Source organism: Alligator mississippiensis, chromosome 5 (assembly GCF_030867095.1).
Source record: "Alligator mississippiensis isolate rAllMis1 chromosome 5, rAllMis1, whole genome shotgun sequence".
Classification (NCBI taxonomy): Eukaryota; Metazoa; Chordata; order Crocodylia; family Alligatoridae; genus Alligator; species Alligator mississippiensis.
In genome coordinates this window covers 64,246,192-64,267,736 of record NC_081828.1, presented here as the reverse complement: position 1 = coordinate 64,267,736, position 21,545 = coordinate 64,246,192, and the positions used below count along the sequence as shown (strand labels likewise).

Here is a 21,545-nt window from a genome sequence, read left to right as displayed (position 1 = left end):
GCGCGCCCCCGAAAGCCTCGGACCGCTCTAGGCCCGCACATTAAGGACATAGTTTGACCTTTGGGTGTAAATAACGCCAATACAAAATGCTCAATTTTGGGTAAAATGAAACATTCCATTTCTCCCAAGTGAAACAAAGCAAATTTGAGGTTGACCACCAACATTTTTTTGTTTTGTCTTTGTTTTGGCAAGAATAATATAATTTTGTTTCCAGTCAGACAGCAAACCAAAAATAATAATAAAATAAGCAATGACAGCTCAGCATAAGATGAATCACAGATCTGATAATCAATTGGTTTCATTAGTACAAGTACTTTAATTTTATTTTAAAATGAAAAAAATGACATGTATTGAACAGCAGTTATTCAGTTAAAACAACAGAAACTTTATTCCTCTTAGAGCCAGTCTAGCATATAAATATGCATATTGAATAACACAGATATCAATCAAACAGCTCCACTTTTATGCTGCATAATGCATCAAAACTACAAAAATCACAGTGAACAGGAGTATTTCATATTGAGCCCTTATTCTTCAAAAGTCAGTTAAATTGGTAACATGGTCCTTTAAAATTATTTACAATTATATTGAAAGGAATGACCTAAGAATCATTGGGAATAAATGAAACATTTTAAGTATTAGGGAGGCAGCTTTGATCTGTTCCATTGCTGACCTAATGATTTGAGTTAGATTACCAACCTCTGGCATCCCAAACTGCTTTTTGGCCCTCCTACCCATCTCTTGAAAGGAGATACACTAGCACTTGGCCTGCACTTAGCTGCTACACAAAAACACCAAGCAGGTCCTAAATCCAGGCTCTCAACACTGAGCAAGCAAAGCCCCTTTCCCCATTCTCACCTCCAGCCACCAGCCAGCCACAGGCAGGCAGCAGGTGTCCCTTGCATGAGCCCCAGGACCTGGGCACTTGAGTCCCTGGGCCATGAGCTAGCAGCCTCAACACCCCATCATGAAGCACCCTACAACATACATGCAGACCCCAGCACAGTCCAAGATAACCCCTGTGTTAAGCCCCAGATCCACAGACCCTAACTCTGGTATGTTCACACCACATCTCAGAGACCATAGACAGGCACACTGCCACCTGGACCCCAACATAAACACCTCCCCATTGGCAGGAGCCAGTGCAGGTGGCTTACCTCTTGTTGGTCAGGTTGGCAAGAGGCAAAACATCAGCATTAAGCCTGCATGGACAAGACCTTGTGATGTCCAAGTCTTGGCCATTGTTAACAGGTACCCAGGCATGTGCACTTGACATGCTTGAAGGATTTTTTGGCCCACAACTACATGGTCCTGGAGTAATAGGGATGGGGACAGTGTGTGGAGCAGTGAGCACCAAGCAGACAGATGCCCTTAGAAACTTAAGGAGCAGGTAAGGCATAACAAGCTCTCTTAAGCGTTGCAGGTAGAGGACATTGGAAATTTCTACACTGGGGAATGGGGCATTGCCAGCATCATGGGGGTGTTTGCTGAAAGCCCCTGGAAAGCTTGAGGTTATGTGGTGGCCTGGCTAGTGGAGCCCCAGTTACTCTTGAGCATGGCCCACACCAGCTGGAGGGATAGGGTTAGTCATGGGCCAGGTCCCACACCTGTGTGCATCTACCGCTACTTCCATCCTTCCTCCCTCCTGCAGCCAGACCCTCACCCACTGCAGACACCGGGACCCAACAGTCACTTTTGTGGACCATGGAAGAACCTGTCCTGTGCTCCTCCAGTACCCAACCCTGGTCACACAACTGGAGCCACAGGGAGATGAAAGAACTAGTCACCATCTGGGGTGAGCGGGAGGCCCAAGACCAGCTCTGCAAAGAGCACTGCAACAGGAATATGGTCAAGTGCATTGCCTAACATATGCAAGTGCAAGTCCATGACAGGGACTGAGTGTAGTGCTGGTCCAAGATGCAATGAATGAAGATCCAGTACAAGTGTATGCCTGATGCCAATAAACAATCCAGGAGTAGGAGGCACGCTGTGCCCTTCTAAGAAGAGCTGTCCCACTTGCTCACCATGGACAGGGCCATGGCCACCCTGCACATGTACTACACCACATGTTGCTTCCACACATCAATGGTGCCTGCCCAGCAGCCTCTCTACCAGACTCCAGCATGCAGAATCTGGGAGGGTCCAGACCAAACAAGGATGTATGGTCACCCTACCTATTGGAGTTGTGTTTTCTAGGCACCAATGTAATAGAGACAGAATAGCAGTTTCATAGCTGCATTAACACAAGTTTGGGCATATAGCACAATGCAGTTTAGATTTTGTGACTCGAAAATGGCATTGGGCTTGTCCTCTTTTTATTTTAGTTATAAGGGCTAAGTTAATCCTTGTGCATATTGCATTGTTAACACAGGATTGACTGACTGAGCCATGTTTCATTATACTTTAATTGGTTATTTGTGATATAATTACATTCATTAACACCTATTGAGCAATAGTTTGTGGTCCACAGCCAAGCTCAGATCTAACGGAGACACAGGTGGTAGGGAGTCATGCACTCTGACAATGGTTAGGAGATGACGTGGACATCATGTTTTTACTCCTCTGCTGAGGTATTTTTTTCCTGAAATCTTTGTAAAAAAAAAAAAAAGAAGAATACTTTTAATCCTGGCTGAATTTTGTATATCATTTGATTAATAATCACCCAACAGTTATGTATGATTCTAGGTCTGAAGTGAAAAGATGCACAAACATTGCAATATTTGAAATGCTATCAGATTTTTTTTTTTTAGTACAGAGGAGTAATTGGAATAATTACAACTAGTATGAAAATGTAATTTCATACAAGAACGTTGTCTTTACTGATGGTCTGAGAGAGCAAGCTTTCATTACTGAGAGCCAAACAGAGGGCAGCATTTACTACTGTTCAGTTTTTCTTCTAAAATCTTGATTTTGCAGTTACTTCACATGTTGGATCCCTATTGATTTCAATACAAGTTTTATTCACAAAGCAGCTTCAGAACAGACCCTGAAGGAATATGCTAGATTCCAATTTAGATAGTTGCAATTTTTCCCCAATTGACATTGCCTTGATGCTGCAGGAAAAAAAAAAAGAAAAAAAAAAGAGAGAAACCTTGGAGGTGATCCCTGTCATGAATATGATGTCCATTGCATTCATACACTTACCTTGAAAAGCTGCAGCCTTGCAACTAATAGTGTTGTAAAGCAGTCCATTCAAACAATATTGATTTCAGGAGTAGCGTCATATTATTTAAAATTATCTACCTATAATGATCCCTTTGGAGAAGCACAAGTGAACCAAACATATGTGCTGTTGGGCACTTCAAAGACCCAGATATGGACCCTATTTTAAATATGATGTATTCAGGAAACTTAGTTACATATAAAAATGCATGGCATAGAGGATGGAATATATAATTGTATTTTACAATTCTAAAAGAATTAAGAGAGTAAAATAAAACATGCATACTATGATATATTACTATGAAAAGTGTATTAATATTGGCTTCATACACCATTTAAAACACATAGTACAATCATGTTTTATATATATATCATAAATATTTTATCACCTGCAAATTGTTCTTAAGTTAGTAGTAAGATGGAACAAAACTCCTACATGTTTATGCCTGCTCTTGCTTTATTAATGAGAATAGTGCAATAAGCTTTTACTTTTCCTCCAAGAAATTCTCTTTCTTTCACTGAGTGGGGAAGGAGGGGGAGGCAAATGATACACAATCCTTCAAGGATCCCTGTGTAAATGGCATGCTGAAATATTCAGACATTAAGAAAGTAATCCACATCTAAGCATATTAGTAGAGAAAAATAGCCATGTTAGTCAGAAGCCAGGCAGGAAGTGGCACCTTGGGCTCAGAGAGGCATGAGCTTTTGTAAGTGACAGAATATTTGGTCAGATACTATGGGCACTTTTAATCAAGTATGCTCCTGTGTTTCCCAGGGGACAGATAGCAGTGCCACATAGTTGTGCTGCTGCTATTTGTCCTCAGAGGATGCATATGCATGTGTGCTCTGGCACATGGCAAGTTGCCCCAGATTGGGTAGTGGTGACTGGGGACAGCACCTAGGCTAGTCCCAACAGCCTTACCTGGGATCCTGGGGAAACTCCCAGGGCTCCAGCAGTGGCAATCCGGCACACAGAGCCTAGCCAGCAGCTGGAGTGTGGCTCCACCTAGCCAGGCTCTGGTTTTGGGAAGTGCACGCTGTCGCCACATGCACCACCCCACTTCTTTCAGGTGTGTGTGTTTTGTGACACGGGGATCTCCTGGTGTCATAACCTTCCCCCCCTCCCTTGCAAATTAGCAGTGCAGCAAATGCCTGCATGTGTAGCACATGCAGTTTGCAATGCTCAGATGGGTCTTCAGAGCTGCATACCGCACATGCATGCTCATCTGGACATGCCCTATGAGCACAACTGGAGGTTGTTTTGATAGATACCAAGCATGTTACTGAAGCCACTAAAGGTTGTGAATATTTATCTGTTATAATAAGCTGGCTACTTTGATTGGAAACCAAACTGGAAAAGTTTGGTTTGAATTTTTAATGGATAATTCTACAAAAATACTTGCTAGTAGAAAATAGGATATTTTCCTTTTTCTTTTTTTGGTTGTTGTTGGGTTTTGTGTTTGTTTTTCTTTGTTTGTTTGTTTTAATTTCTTTATTCAAACAACCAGAATTTTCAGTGTCATAGTACCCTCAAAACAACATTCATTTTGATAAATAATATTGCTCAGATAATAGTTCCATTAAATAAAAGTTATTTCTGTTGTTATCTAATTGATTTCTAGAATATTATTAATTCTTGAACTGTAAGAATATATGCAAGAAAACTAATTAAATCACTATGTAGGAAAAAAGTTTGAACACAAAAGAAAAAGCATTTATGTCTTAGGATTCATTAATGTTTGCTGAGTTTTTGGAGGGAAAAACAATTACTTTCATATTAAAATGTTTTTATTGTAATTTTTGTTTACGTGTGTTTTTCCTTTCTGTTGTCAGAAACATTTATTTTGTCTGTGGGTGCTGGCTTCAAAAACTATAAACTGTCTTAGATCTATCTGTCTTCCTTTTCATTTTATATTTGTAACTTCAGTTTTCCTTCTCTGATTTTATAAAATTTTAATCTTTGGTAAAATTAAAAAAAAAAACAACATTGTGATATTGTTTCTATCAAGGTAATAACTGGGTACTTAAAACAACTGACAGTGTAGTTAAAAATTAACTGAAAACCCTGCATACATAGATGTGAAGCATGTGAGATCCCCATTGCAGAATATAAACACTGATAGCCATAACATATTATCTTAACAAATAAATAATGTATGGTATTTCCCTATGTAACAGGTGTTTCTGCCCTTCACTTAACTCTTTATATGCATTTGGATAGCAATGGACATGCTACATGAGGTGCTGACTGCACAGTAGCCAAATACTACTATGCAGTAGCGCATCACAGCACTAACAGTACTAATACACTACTGTGCAGTATTATTAGGCTACTGCACAGTAGCCTCACTTAAAGGTATTTGCTAGAGCTACTGCACAGTAACTCTGGTTACTGTGCATTTATTTAGTACTAAATAATTTTGCAGTAATGAGTGCACAGTAGCATCTTGTGTAGATGCGTCCCATAACAGTGGGTGCATCTACACGTGCAACTAATGCAGGATCAGTTTACCCTACTGCTTCTCCTAGCAGCAGCCAGCTCCTGCTCCCTGCAGCCCTGTAAAAGGCTCCTGCAGCAGCCAGAGGGAGCTCTAGGCTCCCCCTGGGTGCTTTCCCAGCTAGCAGGGAGCACAGGATCAGGAACCAGCTGTCTCCTGGCAGGGCCTGGGATATTGCTCCCTACCCCTGGGAGCTGTCTGCTGCTTGGGCAGGCTCCACCACCAGAGCCTGGGCAGGGACAATGTCTTCCTGCCCCGGGACAATGTCTTCCTGCCCCAGCACCAGGGAGCTCCCAGACCCTTTTCTATAATTGCAGGGCCCAGGCTGGAAGCATCTTATCTCTCAGTGCCAGCTCCATAGTCACAGGGCCTGTGCTGGGAGATTCTTTTCTCCCAGCACCAGCTCTGTGGCTGCAGGGCCCAGGCTGCCAGTTGTCCCAGCCCAGACCCTGTGATCGCAAACTGGGGGCTGGGAGCTCCCTCCTGCTAGGCCCCATAGCTGCAGAGCTGGGGCTGAGAAATAAGAACCTGCCAGCGCCATCCCCACAACCACAGAGCCAGCACTAGGAGATAAGACTCTCCTAGCCCCCATACCCCAATCGCGATGGCAAACCAAGCACTGGGAGATAAGAGCCCACCCTAGTAGCAGGCAGCTCCTGGAGGAAGGGAGCAATCTCCCACCTTCTCCTGCCCAGCTGACCAGGACTACATTTGTTCCTGGTTGACTGTCTACATGTGTGCTACTGTACAGTAAGTAACTGAGAGTAAATTTTCTACTTGTATTTACAGGTAGTAAATGTATTCATGATTAGAACCAATTACTAAGTAACAAGCACCTGCACCTGTAGATGGAGATGCTTATTGTGCAGTAATTAGCTGTACTCTCAAGTAAAACATCTTATGTACACAAACCAGTAAGTATTGTTAAGGCTGCATTGAGCATTGAGCTACAGTGCCATAGCTTGTTTCTACGATGCAGTAGCATTGCCAGGCACTAACGTTGCAGCGATGATACTGTGCAGTAGTAATGAGCTACTACACAGTAGCTTGTTGCTAGTGCACAGTAGCATCGGGAAAAAAATGTGGTGACAGTACTGCGCAGTGACACTAGTTACTGAGCAGTCGTTTAGTACTTGCTTATGCAAGTACTAAATGACTGTGCAGTAACAACTGCACAGTTCCTCACTCATGTAGACATGGCCAGTGCAATACCGCCCTTCTGACCTTGTTAGAAAGGTGACAGTAATCCATTGTGTAATGATAAAGAAAAGGACTTTTGTCAAATTCTACCATATAAACTGGCTTCGTCATCAGAATTCTGTAATAAAATAGTGCTCTCTAGAAAACCAAAGCAGAGTATGCAGAAGCCTCTCCCCTCGACACATACAACATGTCTCTGCTTGCTTCTAAAAGACAACCCACATCCACAGATGGGTACTTAAACAAAGTCAGACTGATTTTCAGATATAATTGGGATCTCAACGTCCCATTGACTTAAGTAACTGAAAATTAGGCCTGTTTGGGCACCTAATCATAGCATTAGATTCTGTTTTTATTTAACTGTTTTAAATTTTTGGCTCCACCTTTTAATGCCATCAACTAAGTTTTAAAGATTATTTTGGAAAGTAGAATTATATAAATTATCAAAACATAAAACAAAAACAAACAAAAAAACCTTTAAATTTTAAATTTTTGTTTTTAAACGTGCAAACTCTTTCACAGGCATTATATAATAGGCTAAGTTGATGTGTTTTCATTATTAAATTAAATGTTTCTGTTAAAAATATTTGGAATGTTTATTGGAGCCACGAGACCATACATAAAAAAGTCACTGAATTATTATTAAAGAGATCAGCATCCTATTAGTATACACTATGCATGTTAAGAGACTTTTTAAAAAAAAGCTTATATTCCAAATTGGAAAAAAAAGGACAATAGGAAATCAGAAAGGTGAGGAAATTTGCACCAAGTATTCTAAATAGCAATCCAGTGTCCCATCCACTGGACCATGACATATAATTACAAATGTAACTCCTGTATCTGATCCAATATCCAGTGAACTCAGTAGTTCATTAACTTCAAAACATTGCTGAACCAAGACTACTGCATGATTCACATGAACCTTTTCTGTTTTTGTTGTGTTGAATTTTCCACCTATTATGTGTCCATAGACTTTTATTTGCATTTGTGTTGGAGGCCAATGATTTGTATCATACTGCATCCTGTCATATACCTGATTGTATAGTAATTTTGTGGGGGGTTTTTTAAAGGAGAACAGATTAACAATAAACTTTCAACATATTTTTAATAAATAATTATTCATGCTAAAATTGATTAACATTCATGCTGAAATTTGTTCCAGATTTATTCAAATTATAGCTACAAGATGGTCACCACTACCTGCAGAAAACATGAATACCACAAATAGTATAACAAATCCACAGGCAAAACAAGATAAGGAAATGTAGCATATTTTGGGGTAATTAGCTCAAACAGTCCAATATGTAGCAAAACCCCCAGTTTTTCTTTTTATATATATATATATATATATATATATATATATATATATGATAGATATGCATTCCCTTCCTTCCCCAGTTTTTTCTGGCTTTTCTTTCTCTCCCTCTCTATTCCCTATAGACAAGCATAAGCAAGCTCAGACTTAGGATAAGCTTTAATATTTTTATTTTGGTAGCAAGTTTTTGGTTTTGGATATCCACTGTTTTATATTGTATAATTATTAGGTTTGTATTGATTTTTACTGTTGTATATTGTATTATTATCATTTTCATATTGATTTTTATTGTTTCATATAGATATTGTATGGTTTAGGCCTGTGTTTGTAAGTGAACCAAAGTCATGTCAAGTTTCCATTTTGTATGTCAAGTCTACATCTTGTGTCCTCTGCCTGGGCATCCCATGTTGCAACTGTATGAGTCACACCCTTCCCATGTAAATTGGTTCCTGGATGAATGAGGGTGATTGGGAATGATTAAAATACAATGGTAGCAGGCCTCTACTGAATGGCCTGTAACAACTGGGCCATCACCTCGCATTGATTCATCCAGGAACCATGGATCGCACCCAGGAACACAGACAGGACCAGCATTTGAAAGACAAAAGACCCTGCAGAACCAGCAACTCTACCATTGTACCTCACCATTACAGACACCCGAAACTGCACATCCCTGCATGAAGCACGCATGCTCAGTACAACAGGGGCTGACCCTTGCCTGGGCATGCCTCCTGTCACTAGGGTCACACAAGTTCTGCCCCTATAAAAAGGGGCAGTGAAGACACCCAGTGGGACACCCTCTCCATCTGGACCAGCACCATGCCACACCACCTATCCACCCAGAGGCCCTGCCGGCAACCCCCCTCTGGACAACACCTACTGGACAAGGACCCCTTTCGAGCCTGGATAGGTGGCTATCACCCCCCACCCCCTCTTCAACCAAGGACTTGGACTCTGCTTCTCTTCCCAACCTGGAATCCAGCCCTTCACTGAGTCTCCTTCTCCTGCTGCCATTATGAGTGCTTGTGTGTGTGTGTGCGTGTGAACCAATAACTTCATGGGGCTGTGTATTGTGTTGTCTGTGTAATAAAACTGCTATTTGGACCCCTACGTTGGGTTTTGCTTTACTATGGTTTGGCCCTGCTCCAATCTCTGCTCCTCACCCCTCTAACTTCTGTCTTATTTCTCCCTCTCCTGCTTCTGGCTCGCTGCCACCTCCAACACCTGTCCTGAGCTCCTCTCTGCCTCCAAACCCCCTGTTTCTTTGCCACTGTTTTACCACCACTGCCTTTTCCTTTCCCCTAAGCAACAAGGTTTTTGCCTCAGTTTCTTTCCTGGATGTCTCCTCCTTGCCACCACTTATCTGCCCCCCACCCCCAATATCTCAGTCATCTGCTTCAGTTTCCAGCCCCAGTCTATCTTACATAAACCCAAACCCCAGTTCCTCAGCCAGCTTCTCTGTAGTCCACCAGTTCTAATCCTGGTTCTGGTAACTTTAACTCTCTTTCTCTCACCTGAACCTTTTCCCAAAGTATCCCAGGTACCCCAAGCACACACATACACACTGTACCATCCAAGTTAGGAACTTACCTGTGTGTATGTGTAGGTGGGTTGTATATGTGTGAACTGGTGACAATGTGTATGTGTATGTATATATATATATATATATATATATATATATGGCATTGTGTGCATGATATATGAATTTGTGATCTGTGTCTAACTTTTGGGGTTCATAGTATATGTACTTGAATTGGTGATAGGTATGCATGTGCCTAGACTGGTTTGGATGTGTATGTGTGTGTGTGTGTGTGTGTGTGTGTATGCACCTAATTGATTTGTGTGTTTGTATATGTGCAATTGTGTCACACCCTTCTGTGTAGCAGCACAATATTTAGATCCTGAGAGTTGGCCTGACCCTACAGGCCAACACCTTAACTAAACAAAATCCTTTATTTCCTAGGCCCACTTACCCTTCAGGAACCAGTATAAACTACTCTCACTACTCCAACTTTAACATAGTCCACACAGGGGTCACTCACAGTCCTTGAAGGATTAATTCACATACTACAAGAAGGTGCCTTTGGCTGTCTGCTGCTTTCTTCTCTCACTGCAGTTCTCCTTCTTTTCCTTGGGGTGAGTTCCTTATTGTGGTACTGCTGCCTCCAACTTTACAACCCTGGGTCTCTTCCCAGACCCAAAGGGTGCATCCAGATGTGTGTGGATGTTTGGTTCCCTGGGGCAAGTAATGGTGGCACACCTTGCGCTGCCACTACTTATCCCTGGGGAATGCCTATGCTTTCGCACATGGCAAGATGCTCCAGGTGGGGTAGAGGTTGTGTCCAACACTGTGCTGGCCCCAGAAGCCTTACCTGAGGCTCTGGGGGCCTCCCGGGGCTGCAGCCATGGCATTTTTACCTTGTGGAGCCTGGCCAGCAGCCACAGCATGGCTCCGCTTTTCAGCAGCGCACACTGGCTAAGTGCGCATTGCACCATTTTTTTCTGCATTTTTTTGACCCCTGGATATTCAGGGGTCAAAAAAACCCATGGAAAAAAAATCCTGGCGAAGCGCACACTCGGGCAGCACACCTTTGCAGTGCGGAGAACCCCAGACTGTGCGGTACGTGGTGCTGCAAACATGTATTGCAGTGCCACATATCATATGACTGCATTTGTCTGGAGGTGTTCAAAGAGTCTCTGTCCTGATACTGCATCCACTAGCCAACCAACTCCTTTCCTTTTACTACCTTGTTATCTTACTGAATTCCAGTTCTTCTAGCTCCCAGCTCTTCTATCTTAGCCTTCCTGACTCTGTTCCCTGGGAGCCTTTTTACTTCCTTTGGCCAGACCCTTATCTTTTACAGCTGGCTCAGTCCTCTGAGCAGGCCTGTAATTAACCTCACGGCCTGTGGCTGGCTGTAGTTCCGGCAAGCCTGCAGACACCTCCAGCCTGGTGTGTGCTGTCTGGTGCAAGCCTTTGCCAGCCAGCTCACTACACAGACTGTGCATAGAAGTCCAATATTAGCAATCTATCATATCATAGCATCAATGAGATGATACTTTTGTGACACATAACATCTGTGCAAAATATGTCCTCCTCCTACCTTCATTTTCTTATTAGTTTTGAATACAGTGTTTTTCTTCACATTTTTACACAGTTACTGCTGAGCTCTTCAGATAAAAATGATGTTTTTTTTCTAACAGATGGACCAGAGCCTTGCCTTTTTAAGAATATAAGCTGTTGACTAAGGCAACCAAGATGTTATTCATCATATTTACCGTCTCAAAAAAGTTACTGCAATTTTTGATTTACTAATATGTAATCAGATTCTGCTTCCATTGAACTCAGTGGAAATTGGGACCTGTCTTCAAGCAGAATCTGACTCACATTGAAACCAACTTCTCACGGGGAAAAAGAAAAGAAAAGCAACTTACCAGATTGTTAAATAAAAAATTCTAATATGTAGAAAGTTGCTGTATATTAAAATTAAACTTAGATGCTTTGCTGAATTGGGACCCAAAGCTCACTCTCTGTCCCTAATCTACATGGTTGTTCCAAACCATTTGCAGCATATGCTGTATGTAGTTTGCGATAATAATGTAATAGGAGCATCTGAATAATTTTCAAGAACAGCCATCAGGCTTAATTATGAAACACCTTACCTATATGTCTTTCTTATCACTTGAACAGTGTTTAGTTTTCTATTTCCTTTTTTATACAATTTCAAAAATACAAAACCAATTATTTCTGTCACAATAATAAATTATATATATATAAACCTGGAATGAATTCATGAAGACTAATATGGTCTGTTGTGATAAGGTATACTAGATATGGGGCTTTATGCTTATATGGTTTTTGTTAACTAAACAACTCAGTGATTTAGTATTTTTGTCTGTCATTGAAAATGGGCCTTAATGGCAAACTAAAAAATATGCAAGTAAAAACACTGGTGGACATAATGCAAATTGGGTGAATTTGTCCTGAAAATTTCACTAATCATCTACCATTGTTCCAGCATTTCAAAGTCTGAAAAGATTCCATATATTGATGGCTAAGAAAAACTTATTGTGCGAATATGCAGCAGTAGGAAAAAGAGGTATAAAAGCCATTTTATAAACTGTCATCTTGGCTCCTATTAAAGTTTCATTTTTGGTTAAAAAGTGTAATTGATGCTAGACTACATAATTATGCTTTTACTGCATTTTCTATTTAAACAAAAAAGACATTATACAACAAAGCAGATCACATCTGGATCTCTGTAGTTAAATGCAAGAGTTTTCCGAATAGCATTTTACTTTTATTCAATACTATTTGCACCACAGTTTAGCAATGCCTTTTTTAAAACTTGATATCATTGCAAAGACTTTTTTGGAGTTGAAAAAATATATTCTTAGAGGTATATGTGGAACTAGCACTGATATAAGCGCTTTCTTCCGCAGAACTCTATTAGGAAATAAGTTGAAAGCAGCTATTTTTTTGGTGGGGGGGAAATATTTATATGACATGTTTAATATTTGTGTGTGTATATATATATATATATATATATATATGTGTGTGTGTGTGTGTGTGTGTGTGTATATATATATATATATGGTTAATATTAAACATGTCAATGATATAATATATATATTATAAATATTATTAATATTAAAATGTCAATGAATACATTTGATTTGGGTTATTTTTAATATATATAAATATATAAATATACACACACACATTTCTTGTTTAAACAATATATATATAAATAAAATCCCCAGTGAAAAGTGATCTATTTTTTCCAGGGGCAGGGGGGAAAAGGGGTGGTAGAGAAAAAATGAAAGAAAGAACGAAAGAAAGAACAAAAGAAAGAAAGCAGCTTTCTCCAAAATTTTAGTTTCCAAAAATATGTTAATGATTACATTTCATTTTGGTTATTTTTTTAACTAGGTTTAACATAAACAGAAATATTTATCAATGAATATTCATTTTCTAGCTTTTATTAAAAAAATAGAAAAGAAAAGCAGAAGACTTGTTCTACATAGAGAAGGATGAGGGAGAGACTGCTAGAGACAAGATGCATATGGAAGACTTACTATTCTTCAGATACCTTCTGCTCTGCTCCTTCTCAGGGTCCCACTGAAAGAAAGAACACAATGAAAAAGTGTTCAAAAGACGAAAGTATGGAAACTGTTCCCTTCCTCTTACTCCTTGAAAACACCAGACTAAAGTTCAAGCATCTTAGGAAAAATTAAGCCAAGGAAAAAAACAAACAAACCCAAAAGAATCCCTGGCCCATAACTAGCTGAATTGAAGGGCAAAAAAACTCATTTTGGGGAAATGCCTGCACCCTGCCTGTGACACCAACAGTCAAGTTCCCTAGCCACCCAAAGGCAGCAATTAAAGAAACACAGCCAACCCACATGAGTATCATAAAAAGACTTCCAGGGCACATTACACAGTTCATCCTAACTAGCTACCACTATACTATTCTGAAGCTATCCAAATCCAGCTACAATGAAGTTCAACCCACAACATGTTTTTCCCTCTACCAGACCACTGCTCCCATGAAGGTATAAATAACTTGCTTTTTAAATAGGTACAATAGTTCATTCTGTATTTCAGTTTACATGGGTTTAGATTGTTTGTTCTCAGCTAAAAGAGTTGCTTTCTAGGATTCTCAGCAGCTACATAGTTTCTAACTTGATACTGATCTTAGGCTCCTTATTTTTTTGTTATGGCTCAATTTAAGAAAGAAGTCAAAGTTGCTAAAAATATTTTTTTAGGCTGATACCTGATAGATTCATTTTTATCCCAGCATAAATGTATACAGCTGAATAGACACCAGAAAACAGGTTTTTAAATGAAAACATTAACACAAAATTTAAGGTTAGCATCATTAGAGATAGTTGCTTTCCTCCCACTTATTGCTTCCTACAGTTTTAATTAGCATTCTATGCTTTTTTAATTTCCTTATTGATGAACTAAAATATGACAATAACATGTGTGGTTGATGTCATTTTCTTTTTATGTCAGGACTGAAGGGGGAAAAAAAACCAAGAATAAAAAAATAAAACTACCATGTTACAAAATTATTTTGCAATTCTTTGAGTTAATCGAATTCAATTCATTTTTCACAAAAAAATGCGTGCATTAGCAATACATATTAGTGGCAACATAATCATTTGATAATCTGTAACCATTAATACCTCTTTATACTAATTATTTTTGTATTTAAATTGTGGCAGCAGAGTTTAATATAAAGACCTCAGCAGAAATTGCCTATCCTTTCTACTAAGTATACAGTTAACATAGGGGCAACATTAATGTTCTGCAGATTTCATTTAAAAGCTTTATTATATGCAAATGCCTCCCTGCAGGACTAAACACATGGTTATGATTGAAGAGCCAAATTGTGCAATCTTTCTTGATTATACACAAAGGCAAAGCTCCCATTCATTTCAATGGGAATTTTGCCCAATTCAAGGTGCAGAATTGGAACTGGGAGGGCCACAAAACAATTCTGGCATTATTTCAAAGGTTCAGCGTGTGATTTCATTCTTCATTTGTGCAAAAATTAGATCTTACATGTTTCTGTGTAACATTTCTGTTTTGATGGAGGGTCTGGAAAAAGGAACAGATTTTAGGGGACAGGAATAGATGTGTCAGCTTCTCTATGGTAACTGTCCATATAGAAATGGCTCTTCCTCTGATGTAAGTGAAAGCTTCCCCTACAGTGGAGGAAGAACAGGCATACATATTAGGGCTGTATGAAATTTTGGTTGCTGATTTGATTCGGAGGAGATTTGGCCCAATTTAGCAGTCAAATTTCCAAATCCAAATTGAATCAGGAGACCAATAAAAAGGTCTGAATAGATCTGAAGCCTCCAAATCAATTCAGAAAAAAGATTTGGAGGAGATTTGGAGGAGATTTGGAGATTCGGTGATTTGGGCAGTCTCTGCTCGCCACCGCAGGGAGCTGGACCTGGACTCCATGCCGGTAAGTAGGGGGTAGGAAAGGGGGGGGCTGGAGGAGTGGGGAGGGAACCATGAGGGGACCCCCACCAGGCCCCATCCGCTGCCTGTTCTCCCAGCCACCCTGAGTAGCCCCCAACCCTCGCCCACTCTTCCAGCCCTGTCAATGGCTGCCCCGCCTGGCTCCAGCGTCCCAGCACTTAAAAAAACAAAACACAACAAACCCACACTCATTGGCTGCTGCACCATCCGCTGCCTATGGGGGCTCATAGCAGAGCCCCGCACACAGCACGGGACAGTGGGGGGCAGCAGGGATGGCCCCCCCCACCTGGCAGCAGCTGGTGAGTGTGGGGCTTTTTGAGGGGGGGTGCTGGGCAGGGCAGGGCAGCCATTGATGGGGCTGGGAGAGCAGGCGGGGGATGGGGCCTGTTTAATTTGGAGAGTCAGCTGATTTGGTGGTGGCTGAATCTACAAATCAGATTCGGCAGAATCAATTCAGGATAATGATTCAAATCACCAAATTGAATCACTGTCCCCTGAATGGGCCAAATCCGAAGCCAATGAATACTAGCCGCATTGCATAGGCCTAATGTGTATGACTTTTCTGTGAGGCATCAGATGGCAATAGCAAAGTTTGACTTAGGATTTTTACATAAATTGATTACTTAACCTGGGGAAATATTTTCTGCCTGGGTATTCCAAAGGGAATAAACTTCCCCACTGTCAAGCAGTATTAAACTATAAGAGGATTTATTGATGGGGAAGAGGGGAAATCTGACATTAAACAGATTTAGGAAATACTTAATAGTAAGTAGCCCACCTCAACCCATTATTAAGAGTTTAGCACAGTCAGTATGAGCAGAGTTCTCACTTACTCCCATACAGGGTGAACAGTGTGGTCAGTAGAGCCAGTGTAGCTGCTGGCCTAAGGTTTCCCTTGCCTCACCACAACTGGGAAGTGCTGTTCCTCCACTGCTGTCATTCTTCCTCCCCTTGTGATTCCTAAGCAGAGGTTGCCTTCACCTTAGATTTTCACATAAGTCAAAGTGAATACAGACCCCTCAGCAACATTTACCCAACTTTCTCTTACAGCATTAGTCCCCTTATGAACTTTACAATTTTAGAAGGCAGGTCCAGTGTACCCAAGTCTTCTTTACCTGGCCTCTCATATTCAAACTGTTAAAAGCAGTTGAAACTTGTTATCACAGACAAAGCAAGCACAAAAGAGTTTTTCATTCTTACTTGCTCATGTATATCAATAGAAGATATAAAGATAAGGGACACAATCCCCTGTAATCTGACTTTACATACCAATGGTAGTATAAAAGTGAGCATCAGGGAGAGGTTGTCACACAAATACAGTAGTGGCAGAGTCATATCTGGACTATTCCAATCCTCTTGCAGAGAGGCAGGTTTAAGTATAACTAAACCATTACTTCCAAATGTTTATCTAACCCAGGGGTAGGCAAACCCTGGCATGCATGCTAGAGCATGGCATGTGAAGGCATCTTGCTTGGCTTGCACACCTCAGGGCAGATGGTGGGAGAGCCACAAGAAGCCCAATCCTTGTTGGGGCAGTGGAGTCGCAGGCCCTTTCTTGCTGTCTACCTTGAGGTGTGTGTGCACCCCGTACTGGCAATGATCTGGGCCCGGGCTCTGTGGCCCCCAGTGAAGCTGCTTGCAGCCTCCCTGCCACCTGATGTGAGCAGCCAAGAATCTGTGGCAAGCAGCAGGAGCCTGCCCAGAGCCTGGACCAGCTGTGGCAGGCAGCCAGGAGGCTACAAGGAGCTGCACCAGGGCTCCGCTGGCAGTGGATATACACATGCCTCGGAACAGATGGCAAGAAAGGGGTCAGGGCCGCGCTGCCACAACAAGGATCAGGCCCCATGCAGCTCTCCTGCTGTCCACCTCTGGTATGCCAACTTCTTACAAGCTTACTGTGGGTGTTTTCAGCACTCTGCCCAAAAACATTGCTGACCCCTGGTCTAACCTTTCCTCAAATATTTCTAATGAAGAAATTCTACAACAGAGGCCTAAGGAAGGTATTGTGGTTGCATCTACAAATGCTATTAAGGCAACACAATAAACTGCAGAGCAGTTTGAGTCACTGTTAACTGCTCCCAGGCACATCATTTACATATATACGCCCAAGACTGCAGCAATTAGAGCCAGGGCAGAGCAGCTCTTGGCTAACAGGGGGCCTTGGGGGTCACCCCCCAGCTCTGGGTGGCAGTGTCAGGTGATGGAGGGGCTGTCAGGGGCTGAGGGTTTGGCCCCTGCCTTCCTGAGCTGACCAGGTGCAATTTGCACCTGGTGGTCACCATCCACATGAGCATTTGATCCAGTTAATTACTCCACTGTCCGAGCTAATTAATTTACTGCACCCTAACACTGGTGCACACGTGAATGGTGATACAGTTTTCTGTAATATTCATTTTGGAACTTCTTTGCTGCAAATTAAGATGATTTCTTTTTTTCCTTCCTCCAAGTGGACTTAGATAATAATTTATTGCTCTTCTTTAAAGCAATTTTATATACAAGTGTCCTGACCTCTTTAGTGTTTTCTTTTTCTTAGAAGAGAGAAATCAAATCTTTCAATTTGTCTCAGAGCTTTTTTTTTCTCTTTTCTTATCATTTTTGTTTTCTTTCTGCTTTCTTTTGGAGTCTCTCCAGATACTCTAAACATTTCTTCGGCTTGCAGCCTAAGGACACAATACTCCATATGCACAGAGCAGAATTACTTACCATGCCTTATACATAACACTCCTGTTAATACATAGCAGGATGAGATTTGCCTTTTCTGCAGCAGCATAGCACAGTAGATCATAAATATACCTGGGTCAACAATAATCCATAGATCCTTTTCTACCATACTTCTGCTTCACCAGCTGTTCCCCATTTAGTATATGAAGATTTGATTTCTCCTTTTCTAGTGCAGCACACTGCACTTGTCTTTATTGAATTTCCCTTGTTGATTGCAAAAACATTATCCAATTTGTAAAGATGATTTTGAATTCTGATCCTGTTCTCCAATGTGCTTATAGCCTTTCCACTTTGGTATTATCTGCAAATTTTATAAGCATATTCTCTCTTTCATTATCCAAGATGTTAATGAAAAACTGAATATAATCCAGCCAGGAATAAAACTGTGTTGGAAATGAAATTTAGGCTAACGGGTCTATAGTTATCTGGGTTCTGTGTCCCTTCCCTTTCTCTTTGAAAAAGTACATAGTATTACTATACTATACAACCTACAAAAACTTTCCTCACTTTACTTGGGGTGAAGATAAAAAGCATTGATTCAGAGATTATTTTGGTACATCCCCAAGGCTAGGGACAGACATTATACATAAAGTAGTTCAAATGATCAGAAACTGTTTTAAACCTGTAACAGAACAGATGTTCAGTACACATAAACCAGTTTGAAAGCAGTTTGAGATAATCCTGATTGAATGTAGTATCAGACTTACCTGATTTGGCTCAAACTGGTTTATGCAATGTCTGTCCCAGACCCTTGGATAGATTTAATCATGGCTTGCTACCTTGATCTCTAATCTATCCTATCTAAATGCTCATTATCTTGTTCTTCCTCTATTCTGAGTTGTACTACCATCTCTTTATTAAATTAATTGTGTTAGATACTTGGTAACAAATAAACCCTTTTGTAACAAAAAATATTTTTAACAGTGGAGATTTTTACTTCTAGTGGAGACTCTGAGGACCAGGCAGGAAGTAAAGAGAGGTTGCTTCTCCACTTGACTCCTAGTGGCTGGGGACTAGGGCTGTGCGCAGCTTCAGTCACTGATTCAATTCAGAGGAGATTTGGCCCAATTTGGTGGCCAAATCTCTAAATATGAATTGAATCAGGAGACTCATTAATCTTTCCAAACTGAATTGGAAGCCTCTGATTCAATTTGGACAGATTCGATGATTCGACCATAGATGCAGTTTTATATGGGTTTTTTACATATCTCAAGGTACCAGGCATGAGTCATGAACACTGAGATGGTGGGACAGATGGAGCATCCCACAGGAGCGCGGCTGACCTGGAGGTACTTCTGGTCCACTTCTGGGTCCGTCGTGGAGTGTGTGGGAGAACCCCCTTACCCCCAGCTCAGTGACTGGTGCCTCCTGGATCGGGGGGGGGGGGGCACCCAGGGTCTCCCTGAAGCCAATTGCCAAGCTGGAGGGGGGGTGCAGGGACCAGAAATGGATCATAAGTACTTCCAGACCACTTCTGGGTCCACTGCCAATCATGCGGGGGACTCCTCCACACTCCCATGGGATGCTCCATCCTCCCCACCATGTCAGCATTCACGAGCTGTGTCTGGTACCTCAAGGTACATAGAAAAAACATATAAAGCTGTGTCTATGGCCAAATCACTGATTCTCTGAATCAGAACTGAATCTTCATATTCGGCTGAATCAAATCAGGACAGTGATCTGAATCAGTGAATCAAATCACTGTCCCCAGAATCAGGCTTAATCCAAATCAAATACTGCTTACTTCACATACCCTACTGGGAAATGAGAAGAAGAGCAGCCAAGCAAACATCCTTCCCCCTCCCCCAGACCAGTGACCCCAGTCTGGGGAACAGGTGGGGAGCAGCAGCTGTTGCTCCTCTCCTCCTAGTCTATACGAGAGGCAGGAGAAGCTTCCCTCCAAGCCTTCTCCAGACTGGGGTTACTTCAGTCTGAAGAAGGCATGGGAGTCTTTCCTTTCCATTTGACACTTCCTAGCACTGGAAGGAGATGAACAGCAAATGTTTCCCATGCCCTCTCCAGAATGGGGTGGCCTAGTCTTGGGAAAGTGTTGGGATTGTTTCCCCAGGAAGAGTCAATTGATGGGAAAATTCTCCAGGGAGAAATTTCTACTGAGTTAGGGGTTATTTTTTTCTGTCAAAATTGCCATTTTTGTTCTAGGTGAAACTGTGTGAATGCCTGTATGCTCATAGTTTATACTGGGAGAGCTGTGATTATCCTGGTAGAAATGTAAGGCCATACATGGCCTGAACCAAAGAAGGTATTAAACTTGTCGGTCTTCCCTGCATTATCTGGTATTTTCTCTCTTTTTCTGTTTCTCTGTCTCTCCCTTTCTTCTAATGTAGTTACATTAATAGAGAAACTTCATTAAAGAGAGCACCTCGGGGCAGAAAAAAAAATCAAGAACATAATCCTGGATGTTCCACAAACCTCCAGAACTGGGTGGTTTAGTTTGCTAAGAAGTGGAGTAAATGAACCCAGCCACAGCACCATAGGTATGTAGCTAGACTACTTCCAGTTCAAAACAAAGACAGAATAGCCGTGTTCCTACAGGCTACACCATGCCCTTGAACCAGAAGTAGTCCTACTTTTAAACTGGAAGCATATTTATGAGGTGCCAGGAAATATTGCATTATATTAAACCAGCTTCTCAGCTGAAAGAGAACAACTTTGCATGGCACCAAAAAGTTTAGGGAGAAATGATTGAGGCTAGTTTTCCATATTTGGTGAACACCCAGAACTCAGCCCTGAAAGTTGAGACAGTTGTCACTTTTGTCATTTTCTTCTTCCTTTTTTTTCCTCTGTTATTAAAATAGTGTCTGTAGTAAACTGGATGTGTCTCTGTGTGTAATTAGTGCACATGAATAAACTCCAGAGTTTATTGCTTCTGAATTTGTTGCTCCTGGGTGCACTGTTCGAACGTTCTCCCAGGACTAGATCTATGAGTGACTGGTACCTCCTGAATCTAGGGGGGGGGGGGGCACCCACAGAAGCTACCGACAGTGGCAGCCCTGTCGGGGGGGGGCACCAGCCCTACCAACAGCATCACTGTCAGCTCTGACCAGGCTCAATGTGCTATGGAGGGGCTGGCTGAGGAATAAAGATGCTCCATTGTAGGCCAGTGTTGTGCCCCAGCCAACTGGGGCAGCATCTACACATGTGCTGCTGTCCATGAAAAAATTCCAGAGCAGGATAGTATTTGTATTTACAAGTACTATCCTGCTGCTGAGTTTATTAATTTCTTGTGCCCTAGTAGGGGCACACATGTAGACACTGAGATATTTACTGTTGAGTTAATTAGTTGGCTCTGCAGTAAACATTTAATGTAGATGTGCCCACTGTCTGCTACATTTTCATTTGTCTCATAGTCCTAACTTACTGAGCTTATGCTGACTACACACAGGATGGTTTGTTTCAAATTTGACTGAGGGAAAAGGGACAGCTTACACTACCATTCAGGCCAAGATTCTTAAAGGTATTTAGGTCTAAAACTGCCACTGAAATCCATGAGAGTTAAGCAACTTATGAGTTTTTGGAGATGGGCTTCAATGTCTATAGTAATGATATACATGTACCACTGAGAACAATATTAATAGGGAGATGCCTCACATATCACCGTAGAAGTCTTCTGGAGTCATGAGCATACTTC

General features: G+C 41.4%; 1 long non-coding RNA gene across 1 annotated transcript in view; it reads right to left on the bottom strand.

Annotated features, from left to right (window-relative positions):
• Positions 1-333: 333 nt before the first annotated feature.
• The window catches only part of LOC132250628 (uncharacterized), a 37,439-nt gene continuing 16,227 nt past the window's right edge, over positions 334-21,545 (bottom strand). The window contains exons 3-4 of the long non-coding RNA XR_009462222.1: positions 13,255-13,297; positions 334-2,588 (exon numbers count right to left, since the gene is read on the bottom strand). This is a non-coding gene — a long non-coding RNA (uncharacterized LOC132250628). The remainder of the gene's footprint in view (positions 2,589-13,254; positions 13,298-21,545) is intronic.